A 16,212-nucleotide genomic window follows, 5' to 3' on the forward strand; every position below is an offset into this window, starting at 1 on the left:
TATATATATATATATATATATATATATATATATATATAAACAGACTGAGATATATACTGTGCGAAAGGCTCGTTTATCCTTCTTTTTTACTTTTGCCCACATATTGCTTTGTAAATGTTACATGTTATTTCATCAAGTACAGTATACAATGGGCAACCATGGGAATCTCCTTCTTATATGACAATTGTACCATCAGGAATATGGATAGCTTTTACTCTTACGCAACAATCCCCTTCTATTTGGGGATGGTGAGAAATTATTGCTCACCTATATAAAGGAACAAATACTATGATGAAGGTAAAGTTATAGTAAAGGTTCAAAGTTAAAAGTCTGATTTCAGCTCACTTTCAGTAGCAACACCTAAATTACTTAAAAGCTCTTATTTATTTCATCTTTGTTTGTTTGGTTGGAGCAGATAGCTTAATGTCCAACGAATAAAAGACGCACTACTCTTGATCAAAACCAGTGTTTCTGTTAATGTTACTGATGCTTTTAATGACAGTCTCACTTCAAAAGAAAAACAGGGAACGTGTGTGTTGTGTAGCCAATTACAGTGAGTTATTTTATTGTAAAACAGTGGTTCGCAACCAGCGAGGCGGGGCCCACTATTAATTTTAAATTTAGATTTAAAATTTTAAATGTAAACTTTAAAATGAAAATGAAAACAGAAAATACTATAATATAAAAAATAAAACAATCTAATTCAAAATATTAACAAAACAACAATTGTATATCAGTAATATTAAAATAACACTGCTTAAAAATATTTTAAATTGTTAATATTACTGATATATCACCAATATTGTAATATTAAGATCTTCGAATATTATGCTGGAAGTTTGAGAGTCACTGATCTTCAGTAAGTGCTCTTATCGGACCTTAAGTCTGTGTGTGTGTGTGTGTGTGTGTGTGTGTGTGTGTGTGTGTGTGTGTGCGCGTGTTTGCACATGTAAATAGAGATCAAAAAGATGCCAGTTATTAAATCCCATGCATGACAATAATACAAACTGAACGCAAGCAGGAAAAGGGAGAAAGATTTGCACCTTAACACAGTGATCAGAAACTAAATATCTGTGGGTATGACTGTGAATGTGTTTACACAGAATAGAATTTCCTTACAGAAATGCTTATCCCCATCTGCTATGCTTATGGAAGTTTGTGTGTGATCCGGTTCATGCTGGAGACACGTCTACATTTTGTCTGCTTTGGGTGTCTGACTGTGGGATATAATCTTTTTCTATACTTTTCACCCTCCTTTCATATATCGTTTCTATTGGTTGCTCGTCTTCACGTTTCCCATAATATCTTGAATCTCTCATTTCTATTTTATCATAGCTTCTATGTGATTCCTTGAAATGTCAACAAAAAAGAAAATATTACATGTCAAATCTGACTGAGGCTCATAGCCCCACTAACCTACATCCATCAATTAGCACAACAGATTAGCCACTGATTCAGGCCATGAGGAGGAAGAAGAGAAGTCAAAACTGTCTAGTTCTTGTCCGTGCATTATGAAAGCACTATAGCTAACTGGGATTATTTCCCCCATCTCTTCAGGTCTTCCTTCTCCTGCTGCTATTTGCAGGAGTGACATCACTTCCTGTGTGTGCATTTCTGACCAAAAATACATTTATTGATTCATGCCATTTATAGCTTAAGTGCAAATATTAAATTACGGAAGACACAATCGCCATTTAATAATTAGAGAAAATCATTTGAATTTTAAGGTAGAAGTTTAGACAATGTAGAAATACTGCATATTTCTTATAAAATGAACAGTAAATACACATAAAATAATGTTTAAACTGAAAGAACTAAATTAAATATAATTTGAACAAATAACTTATTGACTATAAATGTATTTTCACTATATGTATAGGCCCAGGAGGTATTAGGATAAGCCATCAAACATGATCACACAGTTTGGATTATACATTGTGTACTAAACATGGGTAAACACTTGCTTCTTTTTTCCATAAAGCACTCATTTTAGGCATAGAAGTCAAGCATTGCCACTCCAGTTATTAAAACGGAGAAAAGTTCATTCAAGTAAAGTGGCGATCCGTCAGACACTTTTCCTCATTCCTTGTTCTTCTTCCCTGCTGCTTAAAACAACTAATAAAACAAACAATAAAACTTTTTTTGTCTGTGGTAATGAACTGTTTAGACAAAAAAAACTCTTTTTACTCTTTGCTAACCACATTTCATACGTTTATAGCCTATTAACACCACTAGAGGGTGTACAGTAAAGTACATGTTGAAGGTACAGTAAACATTTTTAGAGAACACATAGCCTACTCCCTTTGCGTGCATATTTCGAGAACGTCCATGTTTAAGAAGTAGAAGTAGTTTCTAAATAGTAGAAATTGTATGTAGACAGGTCCTTGAATATTTTCATTTCTAGTGTAAATCTGCTCTGTTACCAATAGATTTACCAATACATTTAACCAATAGGCTATAGTAATAAAAGTGGCTACAAGTTTCTTTATTCAGTGCTGTTATTCACATTGTCCAATCACTGGTGTTCTGCTCTCTCTTAAAACCTTTGTTGAAAGTTTAGCAAAAACCCTAAATGTAACGTATAATCAGTGTTGGGAAGGTTACTTTGAAAATGTAATAGGTTACAGATTACAAGTTACCCTACTTAAAAAGTAGTGTAACTTTTCAATTACTTTATTAAAGTAATGCAACTGATTACATTTGATTACTTTTTGATTACTTTCCTAAATTTCTAATGTTTTCAACTGTTAATCATTTTCAAACATGTAAACCAGGCAGGGTTAAACTTGCAATATGTGCTCAACACTGATAACTGTCAGACTTTCGAAATCCTTCGTCACTTGAATTAAGATTATAATATTTTCATTTTAAAGGAGACATTGGATGCAAAATATCTTCATTTGCATATAAATGTGTCTTAGCAGTGTGTGGACACAACCCCCCTACAATGATACAAATTCAGTCCTTTTTTTAAAAAAACCCAAAGAGTCTCAATTATAAAGCCATTTTGATTTTGGAGTGAATACCAGCGCTCTCTTCCACCTTCAATCCCACGACTAAGGTGAGAACCTGGAGCAAGGCACCAAACCCCCAACTTTGTTGGTGTGTGTTTACGGTGTGTGTGTTCACTGCTGTGTGTGTGCACTTGGATGGGTTAAATGCAGAGCACAAATTCTGAGTATGGGACACCATACTTAGCCATATGTCAATTCAATTCACTTTCACTAAATTTGTTTATGTCTGGCTGCGCAAATCATTTTACCCCAGGCAGCTTTCTGAATGAGGGACAATTCAAGGCAGGTTTTGTTAAAAAGTTAAAACTCAAGGATGGATCAGTACCCATTGTTCATGATCCAGCTGCAGATTTCAGACTTACTTTAAAATCATTCTGAGGTTAAATACATATTTAAAATCATAATAGCTATGATACTGTTTTTGAAATCAAATCTTTGCATATCTATGACAGGAAACACTGGAATCTAACAATGCCTTAGAAAAAACAGTTAATCTTAAAAAAAAAATAAAGCACATACATAAATCCTATCGGATAAGCATGTTATAAACTTCTGAAACATTGGTGTTTCATATTTTAGAGCAGTCACTGCAACTTATGAAAGAACTCAATTAAATCTGTATGTGGGAGTGTGTGTGGAAAAAAAAATCAGATGTAACCCCCTTTGTAATCCTTGACATTTTCATAAGTAACTGCAATTTAATGACACGTTTATTCTTAGTAACTGTAACTGATTACAATTACTTTTATTTTGTAATTAAATTACGTAATTCCGTTACATGTAACTAGTTACTCCCCAACACTGCATATAATGACATACACAACAAACTCTTCAGCCACTTCAGTGGCCCTCTGTTATAATCACTCCAGCGACCTCCCTGTATATATAATTTGCTTTATGATGTTTGGTAATGATGATGTTGTTCTTTGTATTCAATCCTGATGGAAATGTACGGGTACTTGTATTTCCCTGAATGGCCTGTGTTCTTTAAAAGTTTAACCCGGTTTGGAAATGCACTGGTCAAAAAAATTACTAAAATAGCACATGCTTAAATTAAAACCTGCTTTTCCAAGCTTACAGTTCTCACTGTTTTGTCATGTGCAAAGTGCAGCTCGGATCATTGGTGTCACGTGACTCGCCTCATCATGTAATGGTTACCGAATGTAGGTCAATTAAGTAAGGACGCAGTTCCGCCTGAAGACCGGAAGGGGGCGCCGAGAAACGCCACGAGTGGCCCCTTTCGTGAGACTGAGGGCGCCTGAAAAGCTTTTTATTTAAATATGATCATTTTACAATTAGTTTAGGGGTGAGCTTATTTAATTTAGATATATTTTCATGTGTTTCCTGTCTCTTTCCTCAACCTCTAGCTGTGTTGGTTTGTTATTTGTATAATTGTATATTGTTTGTTGTAAATATGATTGTTCGATGCTTTCAAACTAATTTTTTGATAAGGGACTGGCGGCGCCATTTTTACTGTTAAAAGCAAGTCAAATGGGAGTCCTGTGAGGCAGACGGGGGGCGTGTAAAGGATGTAGTAGCATTGAGCAGGCTTATGGAATCACAGGGGCAGGCACGACACCGGCAACAGAGATGACTGGGTGTCGCGTCTTCGCCTGTGAACAATTCTATTGGCCGAGAGTCATCAGAAGGCGGGGCTTATAAGCGTTTCGCCCTCAGGGTTCGTTTTGAGCATGCGTTGAAATGCCACAGTGCCCCGTGTGCCGTCTGTATATCCGTGTGTCGCTATATAATAGGGAAAAATCGTTCCACTTGTCTCTTGCTCAGCATATAAGCCAGTCTAGTCAGAAGACTCTGTCTTGCCGAAGGTGTTTGGTCAGAGAAAGTCGCTGTTTCTGTATTTACCCTCAGCAGTGCTGAAGTAGGACACTTCAGGTAACGTTACCGCGAAAGAACACAAGGGGAAATTACAGAAGAGGACAACGATTTTTTTCTTCCCGGAAAGGTGAGAAATAACGACTCAGCGTGTTTTATGACACAAGTGGTCTATTGTAATTGTAAATAGGATTGCTCTTAATATCAAATAAGCGTAATCATAATAATGATAACAAAAGTGTCCTAGTCGCATCCCATCAGCACCTCAGGATTCCAGTCCCTGAGATGCGATGCAACTGTGTAGAAATCTGGCTGATTATAACCGAGTCGCTCATATCTTCAATAAAGACGATGCTGCTATATGATCAGTTAGAGTTTTCGTGTTTGGTTTATGAGTTTATATGACACATGATTTTGAAATATGGATGGCGTTCAGCGCTATCGATCTGTCTGTTGGGCCATAGCCATTGAATTACAGGCTCTTTTAAAAAGACCACGTGCTTTCAGCCTGTCTGGTTTGAGATTCTGAGATTTTTCCTCGTCTTATAATGAAGGTGTAATAAAACAAGACCTCGTTAAATTGTCACGTTTGATTAAACTAAACGCAACACAATATCAAGTATATGGAATGCCCATCAAAAGCAGTGACAATTATTTTTCTTTTATGTATCCAGTATGATGATATGATAGATTAAATATTAAACTTTCTTATCTTGGTTGATTAAATAAAGGGATAGGCTACTTGTTTAGATTATCTTTGAGAGGTATGTCAAGGTTAGTAATGTAATGTGATAGAAGAGTTTCATATGCAAGGAAGTTATGAGCAGGTGCCGAATACTGCACCACACCTGTTCATGCCTGATATCATCATCTGTGACTCCTGTGATGCAACCTGGACACTTATGGTTTGTGCTACATTAAATATCATGAATGGTTTTGGTAATTGGTGCATGTTTTCCGTTAGTGATTGCACAACTATAAATGGTGTCTAAAGAAACGAGTAGTGGGCCAGTAAATGTTTCTAGGTTAACTGTAAATTGCTTTGGATAAAAGTGACAGCTGAACAACCAATAAGTCATTTTTAAACAGGCAGATTTTCACGGCTGTGGAAAATCTGAAATATTATGAAATGATGATGTCTGAGTCCTGGAAATATTATGTAAATTTGTTACATCTCAAAAGGTCTTGTGTAGTTAATATGAACTTTGGGGTTGGTAACATTTTTAAAATATTTTTGAAAGAAGTCTCTTATGCTCACCAAGGCTGCATTTATGCGATCATGAATATAGTAAAAACAGTAATACTGTGAAATATTATTACAATTTGGAATGTAATTTATTCCTGTGATGCAAAGCTGAATTTTGGCCATCATTACTCCAGTCTTCAGAGTTACGTGATCCTTCAGAAATCGTTTTAATAAGCTGATTTGCTGCTCAGGAAAGATTTTTTATTATCAATGTTGTGCTACTTAATATTTTTATGGAATAGGACAAAAAAAAAAACTTAAAAAGAAAAGCATTTATTTGAAATGCAAGTCTTTTGTATCATCATAAATGTCTTCACTGTCACTTTTTTGATCAATTTAGTGTGTCCTTGCAAATAAAAGTATTAATCATACTGATCCCAGACTTTTGAGCAGTAGATATATTTATAATATTTCTCAGCTCTGAAAAATTTTATCAACAAGATGTTGATCCTTGTAGAGTGAAACTTTCCACAAGCCATCTTGATAACATGGGCCTGTCTGTTGAGGGTCTCATTGGAAAAATGTGTACATTCAAATGCAAAATTGTTCAATAGTTAAAGGGGTCATATGATGCGATTTCAATTTTTCCTCTCTCTTTGGAGTGTTACAAGCTGATTGTGCATAGATAAGATCCCTGAAGTTGCAAAGACTAAAGTCTCAAAACCAAAGAGATATTCTTTATCAAAGTTAAGACTCTGCCACGCCCCCCTAAAACGGCTCGTTCTAGCATGTCCCCACATATCTACCTCACTATGTGGAAATATTTGCATAATGCGCCCAAATCTGCACGCAACGAAAGAAGGCGTGGTTTCAGTAACCGCAGTTAGTGTTGAAGCAGTCATGTCAGGGAGACGCTGTGTGTTTCTAGGCGAAAGCAAAAGCACTTTATTTGGCCTTCCACACCAAATAATGATCTTTAAAAAAGCATCATATGACCCCTTTAATATAAAAACTTGCTTCCTGACTTACAAATTCAAATTTTCCTCAGCAGTCTCTATGAAATTATTTTTACCAAGCAATAATGAATGACTGGAAATGTCATGGAAATCATTTGTTCAAACATTGTGAGAATGCTGTTATGCATTGGAGGATGAAGGGCATCTGTTGTTCTCCATCTTTCTGTGATTCATTCATTTTTTCTGTTCTTTGATATTTCCTTTGAGTCATTCACAGTGTAAGTGCCGCTTTGGCTATTTGTGTAAATGATGCCTGAAATATCCATTCATGTGGTATAGTATGAAGTCTGACCATGGATTTGTCTGGTCAGTGACATCTCCTCCTAGATGCCAATGACAATATTAGTGACAATGACAGTGTATTTGATCAGTTTGATTCCATTTGCTTAAGATAACGAATGTTTCTGAGAAGAGAATTGATTCTTCTTTTTTGAGCCATTCCTTTAATATTATATAAACTGAAAGACATCCAGGATTGCATAAAGAGTTTAGATAAACAGATGTAGCTCAGAGGAACGCAGACTGTATTTTATAGCACAGGCTGTCAAGCACCAGAAGACTCTTTTGAGTGGAATGCTTTGTTTAAACAAATCTGTTGTGCTTGGTTTGGACTTGCCTAAATATTGTTCAGAGAAGTTAAAGGCAATGGATCCTTATAGTTGTTTTTAGTTGTATTTTTCATCTGATACATTAATAAATGTGTTTTAATTAGCTTTTGTGCTTAGAGGGTTGAATTGAAGCGTGTTTTGTTTTCCTCTTGCTTTTATGTTAGTTTGAATTAGCATTTGTCAGCACAAGTCGCTCTTCACAATCCAATCATGCCGAGAAATGGATTGTTTAAGAAATTGCCAATTAACTGTATTGATTTCTCAGAGCTTTACTAAGTAAAGTGAGAACCATGTAATTAAATGGTGAAGCTGAGAGAGCATGTTCACAAACCAGCAGGCTGACGGTCACAAAACATTATCTAACACACCACTGAAAAAACAAGAGGTTTTTAAAGTCTTCCTTCCTCTTTTTTTTTTCTCAGTCATCTGATCACTCACAAAATGGGATTTAGTCCCTTGAAGCTAAAATAAAATATCATCACTTTCACTCATGCTGTTTCAGTCTTTTTCAAACCATTTCTGATTCTCTGTTCTCTTTTTCTGTCTCTTTCCATTTTTCTTTCAGTTTGTTTCCAGTCTTTTCTTATCATTTACAGAATGAGCATGTAGGCTGTTGTTTTAAATACGAGTCTTGGTAGTTGAGGGTTTGGTAGTTGGTGAATGCAAGAAAACCAAAAACGTATTCATATCAAATGAGTGCATAAACTTAGTTTGGTAGCAGTGCAACAGTTTTGCAGAGCAGTTACGGTGAAAAAAAATATTATTGTGCTTATTGTTCAAACTTTAAATTCTGATTGAATGAGCCCAGCCCTGAAGCTTAAACTTGGATTAAAAACACCACTTCTGTATCTAATGATTCAATACAGTAAAGTGTAATACTTTAGTAAAACTTTTTTTTTGTCATCAGTGTGTTGTAGTTAATCCCCCCCCCCCAAAATAAAAAATCTCGCCATCGTTTTATGTACCCTCATGTTATTCCAAACCTGTATGACTTACATTTTTTTCTGTGGAATATAAAAGAAGAGATTTTGAAGAATGTTGGTAACCAGACAGTAACTTGTATAGACAAACACCGAGACATTTCGCAAAATATCTTTTGTGTTCCACAGAAGAAAAAGTTCTGATAGGTTGGAATGTTGTGAAGGTGAGTAAATCATGACAGATTTTTCATATTTGGTTAACTTTTCCTTTTAAGATTTTAGTTTTTGTAGTTCTATTTAATAACAACCTATGAATTACACATATTGTCGTCTGATTGAGGTTGATCCTTTCAATAAATCATCCCTATAGTATAGTACAGGGATCCTCAAAGCTGGCCCACGAGATCCACTTTCCTGCAGAGTTTAGCTCTAACCCTAATCAAACACACCTGAGCATGCTAATCAATGTCTTCAGGATCATTAGAAAATCACAGGTAGGTGAGTTTGGTCAGGGTTGGAGCTAAACTCTGCAGCGCATTGGCCCTCCAGGGCAAGATTTGAGGAACCCTGGTATAGTACTTGCATAATTCAGATCCTATTGGTTTGCTGTTATGCAAATTGTGAGGACATCACACCTTGCTGGAACCTCTCTCTTATGTCACTGGTTTCTCATCACAGAAAGCTCATTTCATTCATTTGCCTCACCCTTTCAGTTTTTTTTCATGTCCCATAAGGCAATTTGTCAGATTTAACTCCATCATTTAACAGGGGGTTTTGTGTAATTTTCTTGTTCAAGTTTGCATAATTAAATGAGTCATGGCTCTTGATAACTGCCAAATCAAGGGAGAGACAAAGGTTGCTTAAACAATATATTCTTTAGCAAAGGGCAGAAACGTGAGACCGTTAATGGCATTTGAAGAAAAACATGTTTGAGCTTTCAGCTAACACTGTGTTGATGCTAGACTCAAACGGCGCGATGTGACGCAACAAAAGATAATAGAATCCATTATAATCAGTGATTCTGTCAACACTGGATGCGGCGTGTCAAATCCCTGGCAGTAAACTGATGCCCTTTTCTATTTCTGACATACTCCTAATTGCTCATGCTACTTCTGACGCAAAGGACAAGTAAATTTGCAACGGTCGCTTTGTTGCATCCAGTATAGACAGTCTATAGCTGTTGCGGCGTGGTTGCATGGTAAGCTGCTGATGGTGATTTCTCTATTGAGGTAAATGTTCTTATAAAAGAGGAGTCACAGAGATTTTCTTTATTAAAGTCTTTGAGTCTCTTTCATTTGATTCAGTAACTTAAAAAAAACCGGTGACCATCAGGCTGTTGTACTTATTGCAGTTTTATACTTTATGTGCATACGTGACACATGCACTATAGCACTTCACAAACATGCTGAGCACACATATAATTTGTGACACACCATTAGGCTACAACTACCACATATGTACAGTGACAAACATGTTCCCTGACTAGTTTCAGATAAGAAAGAGACCACATAAAAGGCGTCATAACCTAGCATTTAATAAAGCGATATCAAATGGTTTGGCTGTTGTTTTACACATTTTTTTTAAACAGTTATTTGCATTTTTTTTAAACAATTATTTGCAGCTATCACCATCTTAGAAAATTGATATATTATGAGAAATGATCACTGGTGGTATATCATCACATCAAATGATAATGATTTTGTCCGGATGTTAATTACTTGCCATCAGATTTATTTGCAAACAACTGCACTGCATTCAAAACTTCAGCATTTTGTATGACAAACTAAAAAAAATCTTTTTTTTGGGAGAATGACCCTCTTGTTGGCCTACCATAATGTTAAAACAACATCATGTTGGCAGAGAGTGATTTAACTGTATCTGAACTGACTTAACTATATATTGGAATTAATAGATTTAAATACCTGTTCATTTAGTTTTTGCTCTGAGTAAAGTTGTCCCAAAAATGAACATTTTAAGTTTAGCTGAAATTTAGCATTACATCACTTGTTTATCAATGGATCCTCTGCAGTAAATGGGTGCCGTCAGAATGAGAGTCCAAACAGCTGATAAAAACATCACAATAATTCACACGTAATCCACACGACTCCAGTCCATTAATTAATGTCTTTTGTGAAAGTGAAAAGCTGTGTTTGTAATAAACAAATCCATCAAGGCATTTTAACTTTAAAGCCAGTTATCTATAATAATGAATGATTCCCCCAGTAAAAAAAAAAGTCCTGTTTCTTCTATTGTCCACATCAAAATCCACTGACATACTTGTCTTGGACTGTGTGTGCTTGCAAACAGTGCTTGGTCTGTGCATATTTCTCTCCTGATTCAGACGAGACTACTTTTTCACTGGAGAAAGCAATATTATGGATAGAAAACTCTTGCAACAGCTGTACAAGTACAAAAAAACAAATTAAAAAAAAATCTGTTCCTATGAAGAATTAATGGTGAGTACATTTTCACCCAGTTTTTATTTTTGTGTGAATTATTCCTTTAAACTCATTTAGTAAAGCTAAGACCTGAAACACTGTTATTTTGACTTGTATCAGCCTGTTCTTACTGAACACCATTTAATTGTGCCACATCTCTCGAGATCTTTTATTTTATACACACCTATAAATTTCCTCACTGTTCTGCTGACAGAAGCTCTTCAGATCCCCCTGTCGAGTCAAAAGGCCCCTTCCTTCCCGTGAGGTCCCTTTGTGTTTAATTGATGTGTGTCCAAGAGACCCAGTGGATGTATTCATTTCTAAAGGAATTTGTCATTCACTGTACAGAAGCTCAATAGTTTCCCCTGCACTCCCCTGCGGAGGTGCGCTGTGATGTATAAATCTCCTCTCGCAGTGCCCCGGGGCAGTGGTCCTGTGGTGTCAGGCTCCTGCAGTGCTGTGCTATTGTCACTAATCTCACTTCACCACTGAGAGGGCTAATTAAACGGCATATTTGAGTGAATTAGCTGTAAAGAAGAATGTGTTGTCATGGGTGAGGAAAGGTCTCCTCTTTCTGGGGGGAAACCAAGCTTGTAGTTTAAGTGAAAATCAAGAATGATGACTCGGGGCAGGGGGTTTTTAAACGATTTAATGGGAAAGTCCAGTTATAAAGTCAGTTATATATTCATTTATACTGTTTAAAAAGTTTCAGTGTTAATCAAGAATGATGACTGAGGGCAAATGATGAGAGATGATGACTTTTTAATGGCAAAGAACAACAAATATAAATGTTTTTATAAGTGTAATTCATTGTTTATATACTATTATATACTTTATTAACACTTTGAATTGGCTTTTATTTTATATGTTCTGTTTTCATTTGAATTTAGTTAGATTTTTAGTAAAAAAAAAATTGTGAATTTGTCATTTTTATTATTATTATTATTATTATTATTAAATTTTTTAACTTTTTGTTTTGGTAATTTTAGTATTTCAGCTGAAAATTATTTATTTCAGTTTGTTTCTAAAGTGACATTTCAATTTTTGTCTGTAGGTTTTTAAGTTTTTATATAATATTTATATTCTATTCTATTTCATCTTTATTTTAATTTCCGATAACTTTTAATAGTCTGTTTTAGATCTAAATAGTTCTTTGTTAAATGTTATTGTATATGTATGTATGTATGTATGTGTGTGTATATATATATATATATATATATATATATTTATTTATTTTTTCTTTACATGTGAACAGTACAATATTACAATAAAACCAAAACATATTTTTCAAATATTATTTGGATAATATTCAATTCTATTAAATTAAGGTACAGTACAAAATGTTTTTTTTCTACCCAATATTATAATATTACAGAAACATTTCTAGTTGAATCCATAATTATTTCTACAGCGCTTTTCTCAATAAATATTAAAAACTGAAACTAATATCAAAAATGTGTTTAATTTTAAACCGTTAATATAAAAGCTGACTAGTGCTAGACAACCAGTGAGCGAGTTAAGGACAACAACGATGATAACTTCCTTGAAAGAGGTGCAGTGTATACTGACTAATTATATTATGTACCTTGCATATCATATTTCTTACTGTTAAAAAATGTTTTGTAAGATTTTTATTTTCTGTGTAAAATTGTCTGCGGACCCCTTAGCACCCTTTTGTGGACACTTCTTGGGTTCTTGGACCCTAATTTTAAAAGCCTTGAATGGTAAGTCACATTATTCAGCATGGTCTTAGCAAGACTTCAGAGGAAGTTTAGATGAGTTTGTGAATGTGTGTGACATCTGATGGGTTTTATTTGTCACGAGTGACATGTTCCGCTACAACAAATGACAGAGAACTAGTGAATTCAATAAGTCTGGATTGATTGTCAGACCAGCTCTGGTTTCAGTTCCATGAACATTGGATGGTTGACCTTTGATCATGGAAAAAAAACTAATCGCACATACACTATACCGTTCATAAATGTCAAAAACATTTTATTTATTTATAAAAAAAATTCAACAAGGACTCATTAAATTGAATGTAAAGACAGTCTCTACTTTGTCTATAATTTGTTTTAAAAGATTTCTATTTCAAATAAATGCTTTTTTTTTCTCTTAATGAACCTTCTATTCGTCAAAGAATCCTGAAGACTGGAGTAATGGCTGCTGAAAATTCAGCTTTGCCAACACAGGAATAAATCAAATAAAAAAATGAATATATTAAAACAGGAAACGGATCTTTTAAATTGTAATAATATTTCACTGTATTACTGTTTTTTGTTTTTACTGTATTTTCAAATAAATGCAGCTTAAAACATAAAAAATATATTTATGCACTTACTGACCCCAAAACTTTTGTATTGCGCATACTGTTGGCTTCTCAGAAAAATATACAGTGGCCCAAAAAAGTATATGGACACTTAAGTTGCTCTTAATATGTTTGAATTCTCTTTGGTACTCTTTGACACATCTGAATTCCCATATGAGAAAAAGTGAAACTTTTAACGTTCGCTTTAAGCTAAATATGTATACGATGAACTGTCATATCCTGCAACCTCTCTCAGTGGCCTTCATAACTGAACATCTGACTAGCAGATGTTTCATCATTAAGGCGGCGACAGAAATTAGCTCAGTGTGTTTTGTCTATAAATGTGCGTTTGAAGAGGTTGGATGTCTAGGTTTAACCATTTAAACATCAGTAAGCTGTAATTATGAGATAATGGGATCATTAAGGGTGACCAAAATGAAGTATGTGCTTCACACGCTAGTCACCACGCGGCCACAGACATTGTTGCGGGAATAATACAAAACATTCTGACTGGACTTCAGTATTTTCCTTCCACAATAAAAGTCTATAAAGTAGTGGAGTCTCTTCACGATCGTTAAAGCACCTCAAGTTCTTTCTTAAATCTCCTCAGCTGGTGTCTTAAAGCTGTGTTGGGTTTGTTAGCTTAGTTTTGCTCCAGTAATAATTGTTTCCCAGTGAGATGGTGATCTCAAGGTTTAAGGTTTCTGTTTTGAAGTCCAGCATTGATATTGTATAAACACCTCTCCTCAGTTAGTCAAATATTTTTGTGGCTCTGAATTTTTCCACCTCAGGCTCTTGCCAGATCGGTGTGGATGCCTTGTTTGTGAAGTTGTCCTACAATTAGAGTTGTTGGATTTGTTGTTTAGCTGCCTGTCATGTAATCAAGTGGATCTGCTTCTGTTTGAAATCAGGACTAAATCTGCTCAGACAAACCGTGTGGGACAGCAGTATCTGTGGATGGATTCGTCCTGCTGTGTTTTTGACCGTCCACTGATGATCGCATTACGAGGACATATATTATGCCTGATGGGTCATGACTAACAGCAGTAAAGCTGAATGTTGATATAAACCGACAGCTCACTCTGTTTGTCTACATGTAGACAACACGTAGCCAGATATCACAATAACACGATTTTTGCTCATGGATGATTAAAGGGGTCATATGATGCAATTTCAAGTTTTCCTTTCTCTTTGGAGTGTTACAAGCTGTTCGTGAATAGATAAGATCCCTAATGTTGCAAAGACTAAAGTCTCAAACCCAAAGAGATATTCTTTATAAAAGTTAAGACTCGTCCACACCCTCCTAAAACGCCTCGTGTAAACACGACCCCACATGTCTACGTCACTGTGTGGGAAGATTTGTATAACACCGCCCAAATGTTCACGCAAAGAAAGAAGGCATAACTTTATTGTTGCTGCCACCACCGCCGCCATGTTGTGAAGACGCTGTGTGTTTCGTTGCAAAAGCGAAAATACTTTGTTTGGGCTTCCATAAGATGACACGACTAGAAATCAGTGGTTAAGTTGTATTTACAACACTGTTTCAGAAAAGTTCAACCCAATTATTCAGATGTGTCCAGCGCATTTTATGGAGGACTGTTTCCTGATCCTGGTAGAGTAGACTACAATGCCGGCTGTTCTGACTCGCAGACTGCAAGTACGTTTTCATATTTAAAGGATTTGCCACTGATGATTCAAACGCGAGTTTTGAGCAGTGTAGAGTAGCGCTTGTTGTTTGTCATTTCTCCAATCACAAATGCAGACAGAGTTTTATGTTTACGCGGCGCGATGCAACGCAACAAGTAAAAAGACAGTATAAGTCATTATAATCCGTAATTATGTCCCCACTGGATGCAACAAATGCCTCGTTTATAATGGGTTTTATTGTTTTTGTCTCGTCGTGCCGAGACATGGTATCACAGTATGGTGAGGGGCGTAACATTTCCGTCACACGCTTGAGGAATTCGGCCAATCATAACGCAATGGATAGCTGGCCAATAAGAGCACACCTCGGCGGGGCATAGAGGAGAAACAATAATGTACAGTATGTGGAAAATAATGTGTTTTTTGAACCTTAAACCGCATAAACACATTTCATTACACCAAATACACAAAATAATGTTCTTTTTAGCAACATCATATGACCCCTTTAAAATGTCTCCACAATCTGCTTTTAAAGAAATATCGTAGTATTCTGGGGCCTCCATCTCATCATACTGTACAACAACTGAACTGTACTGTACTGTACCTGAAAATAAAGCACTGTTTGTTTTATTTGTATAGTATGTGTATTTGTAATGTGTATCTTTGTTCTTATTTTTTAATAACAAAGATAAAATAATGACAAAGATTTTAATCTTTGCCCGCTTTGGCCTAAATATCTGCCATCCTTTTTTTTTGTATTTTGTTACCTTGTAAGGCTTTGTTTTTTAAATAAGGAAATTACGGTAGTTTGGCTGTACTGCTCAGACAAAGTGCAAAATAGTAAAACCAACATAACAAAAAATCGTGATAAAATATTGATACTGAAAAAAAAAACGTGATATGATGTTTTTGCCATATCGCCCTCCCCTCACTCCATGGGGCAAAGAGTTGATTAGCTTGAGGAGGTCCATGAGAATGGAAAATGCTGTCTGAAATGGGGTCTTCATGTGCAATAACATTTACGGTTGTTCATCAAATTGTGTGTATCATTTCAGTTTAGGAATATTTTGAGAGTCTAAACAAGAAAATTTCCACGCAGATTTCGCAACTGGTTCAAGTTGGTTTGCTTGCTTTGGCTGTGAGCGCACAGAAAACCGTATGCGATACTGAATTGAGTTCAGCTGAAAAGGGAAGACACAGTAGTGATGAATCACTCATGCCGTCTGTGAACGTTTTCAGAATACT

General features: G+C 35.5%; 1 pseudogene; it reads left to right on the forward strand.

Annotated features, from left to right (window-relative positions):
* The first annotated feature begins 4,698 nt into the window (after positions 1 to 4,698).
* Positions 4,699 to 16,212, forward strand: part of LOC107566012 (solute carrier family 23 member 2-like) — a 33,099-nt pseudogene continuing 21,585 nt past the window's right edge.

Source organism: Sinocyclocheilus grahami, unplaced genomic scaffold, assembly GCF_001515645.1.
Source record: "Sinocyclocheilus grahami isolate Dianchi unplaced genomic scaffold, SAMN03320097.WGS_v1.1 scaffold1041.1, whole genome shotgun sequence".
Taxonomy (NCBI): domain Eukaryota; kingdom Metazoa; phylum Chordata; class Actinopteri; order Cypriniformes; family Cyprinidae; genus Sinocyclocheilus; species Sinocyclocheilus grahami.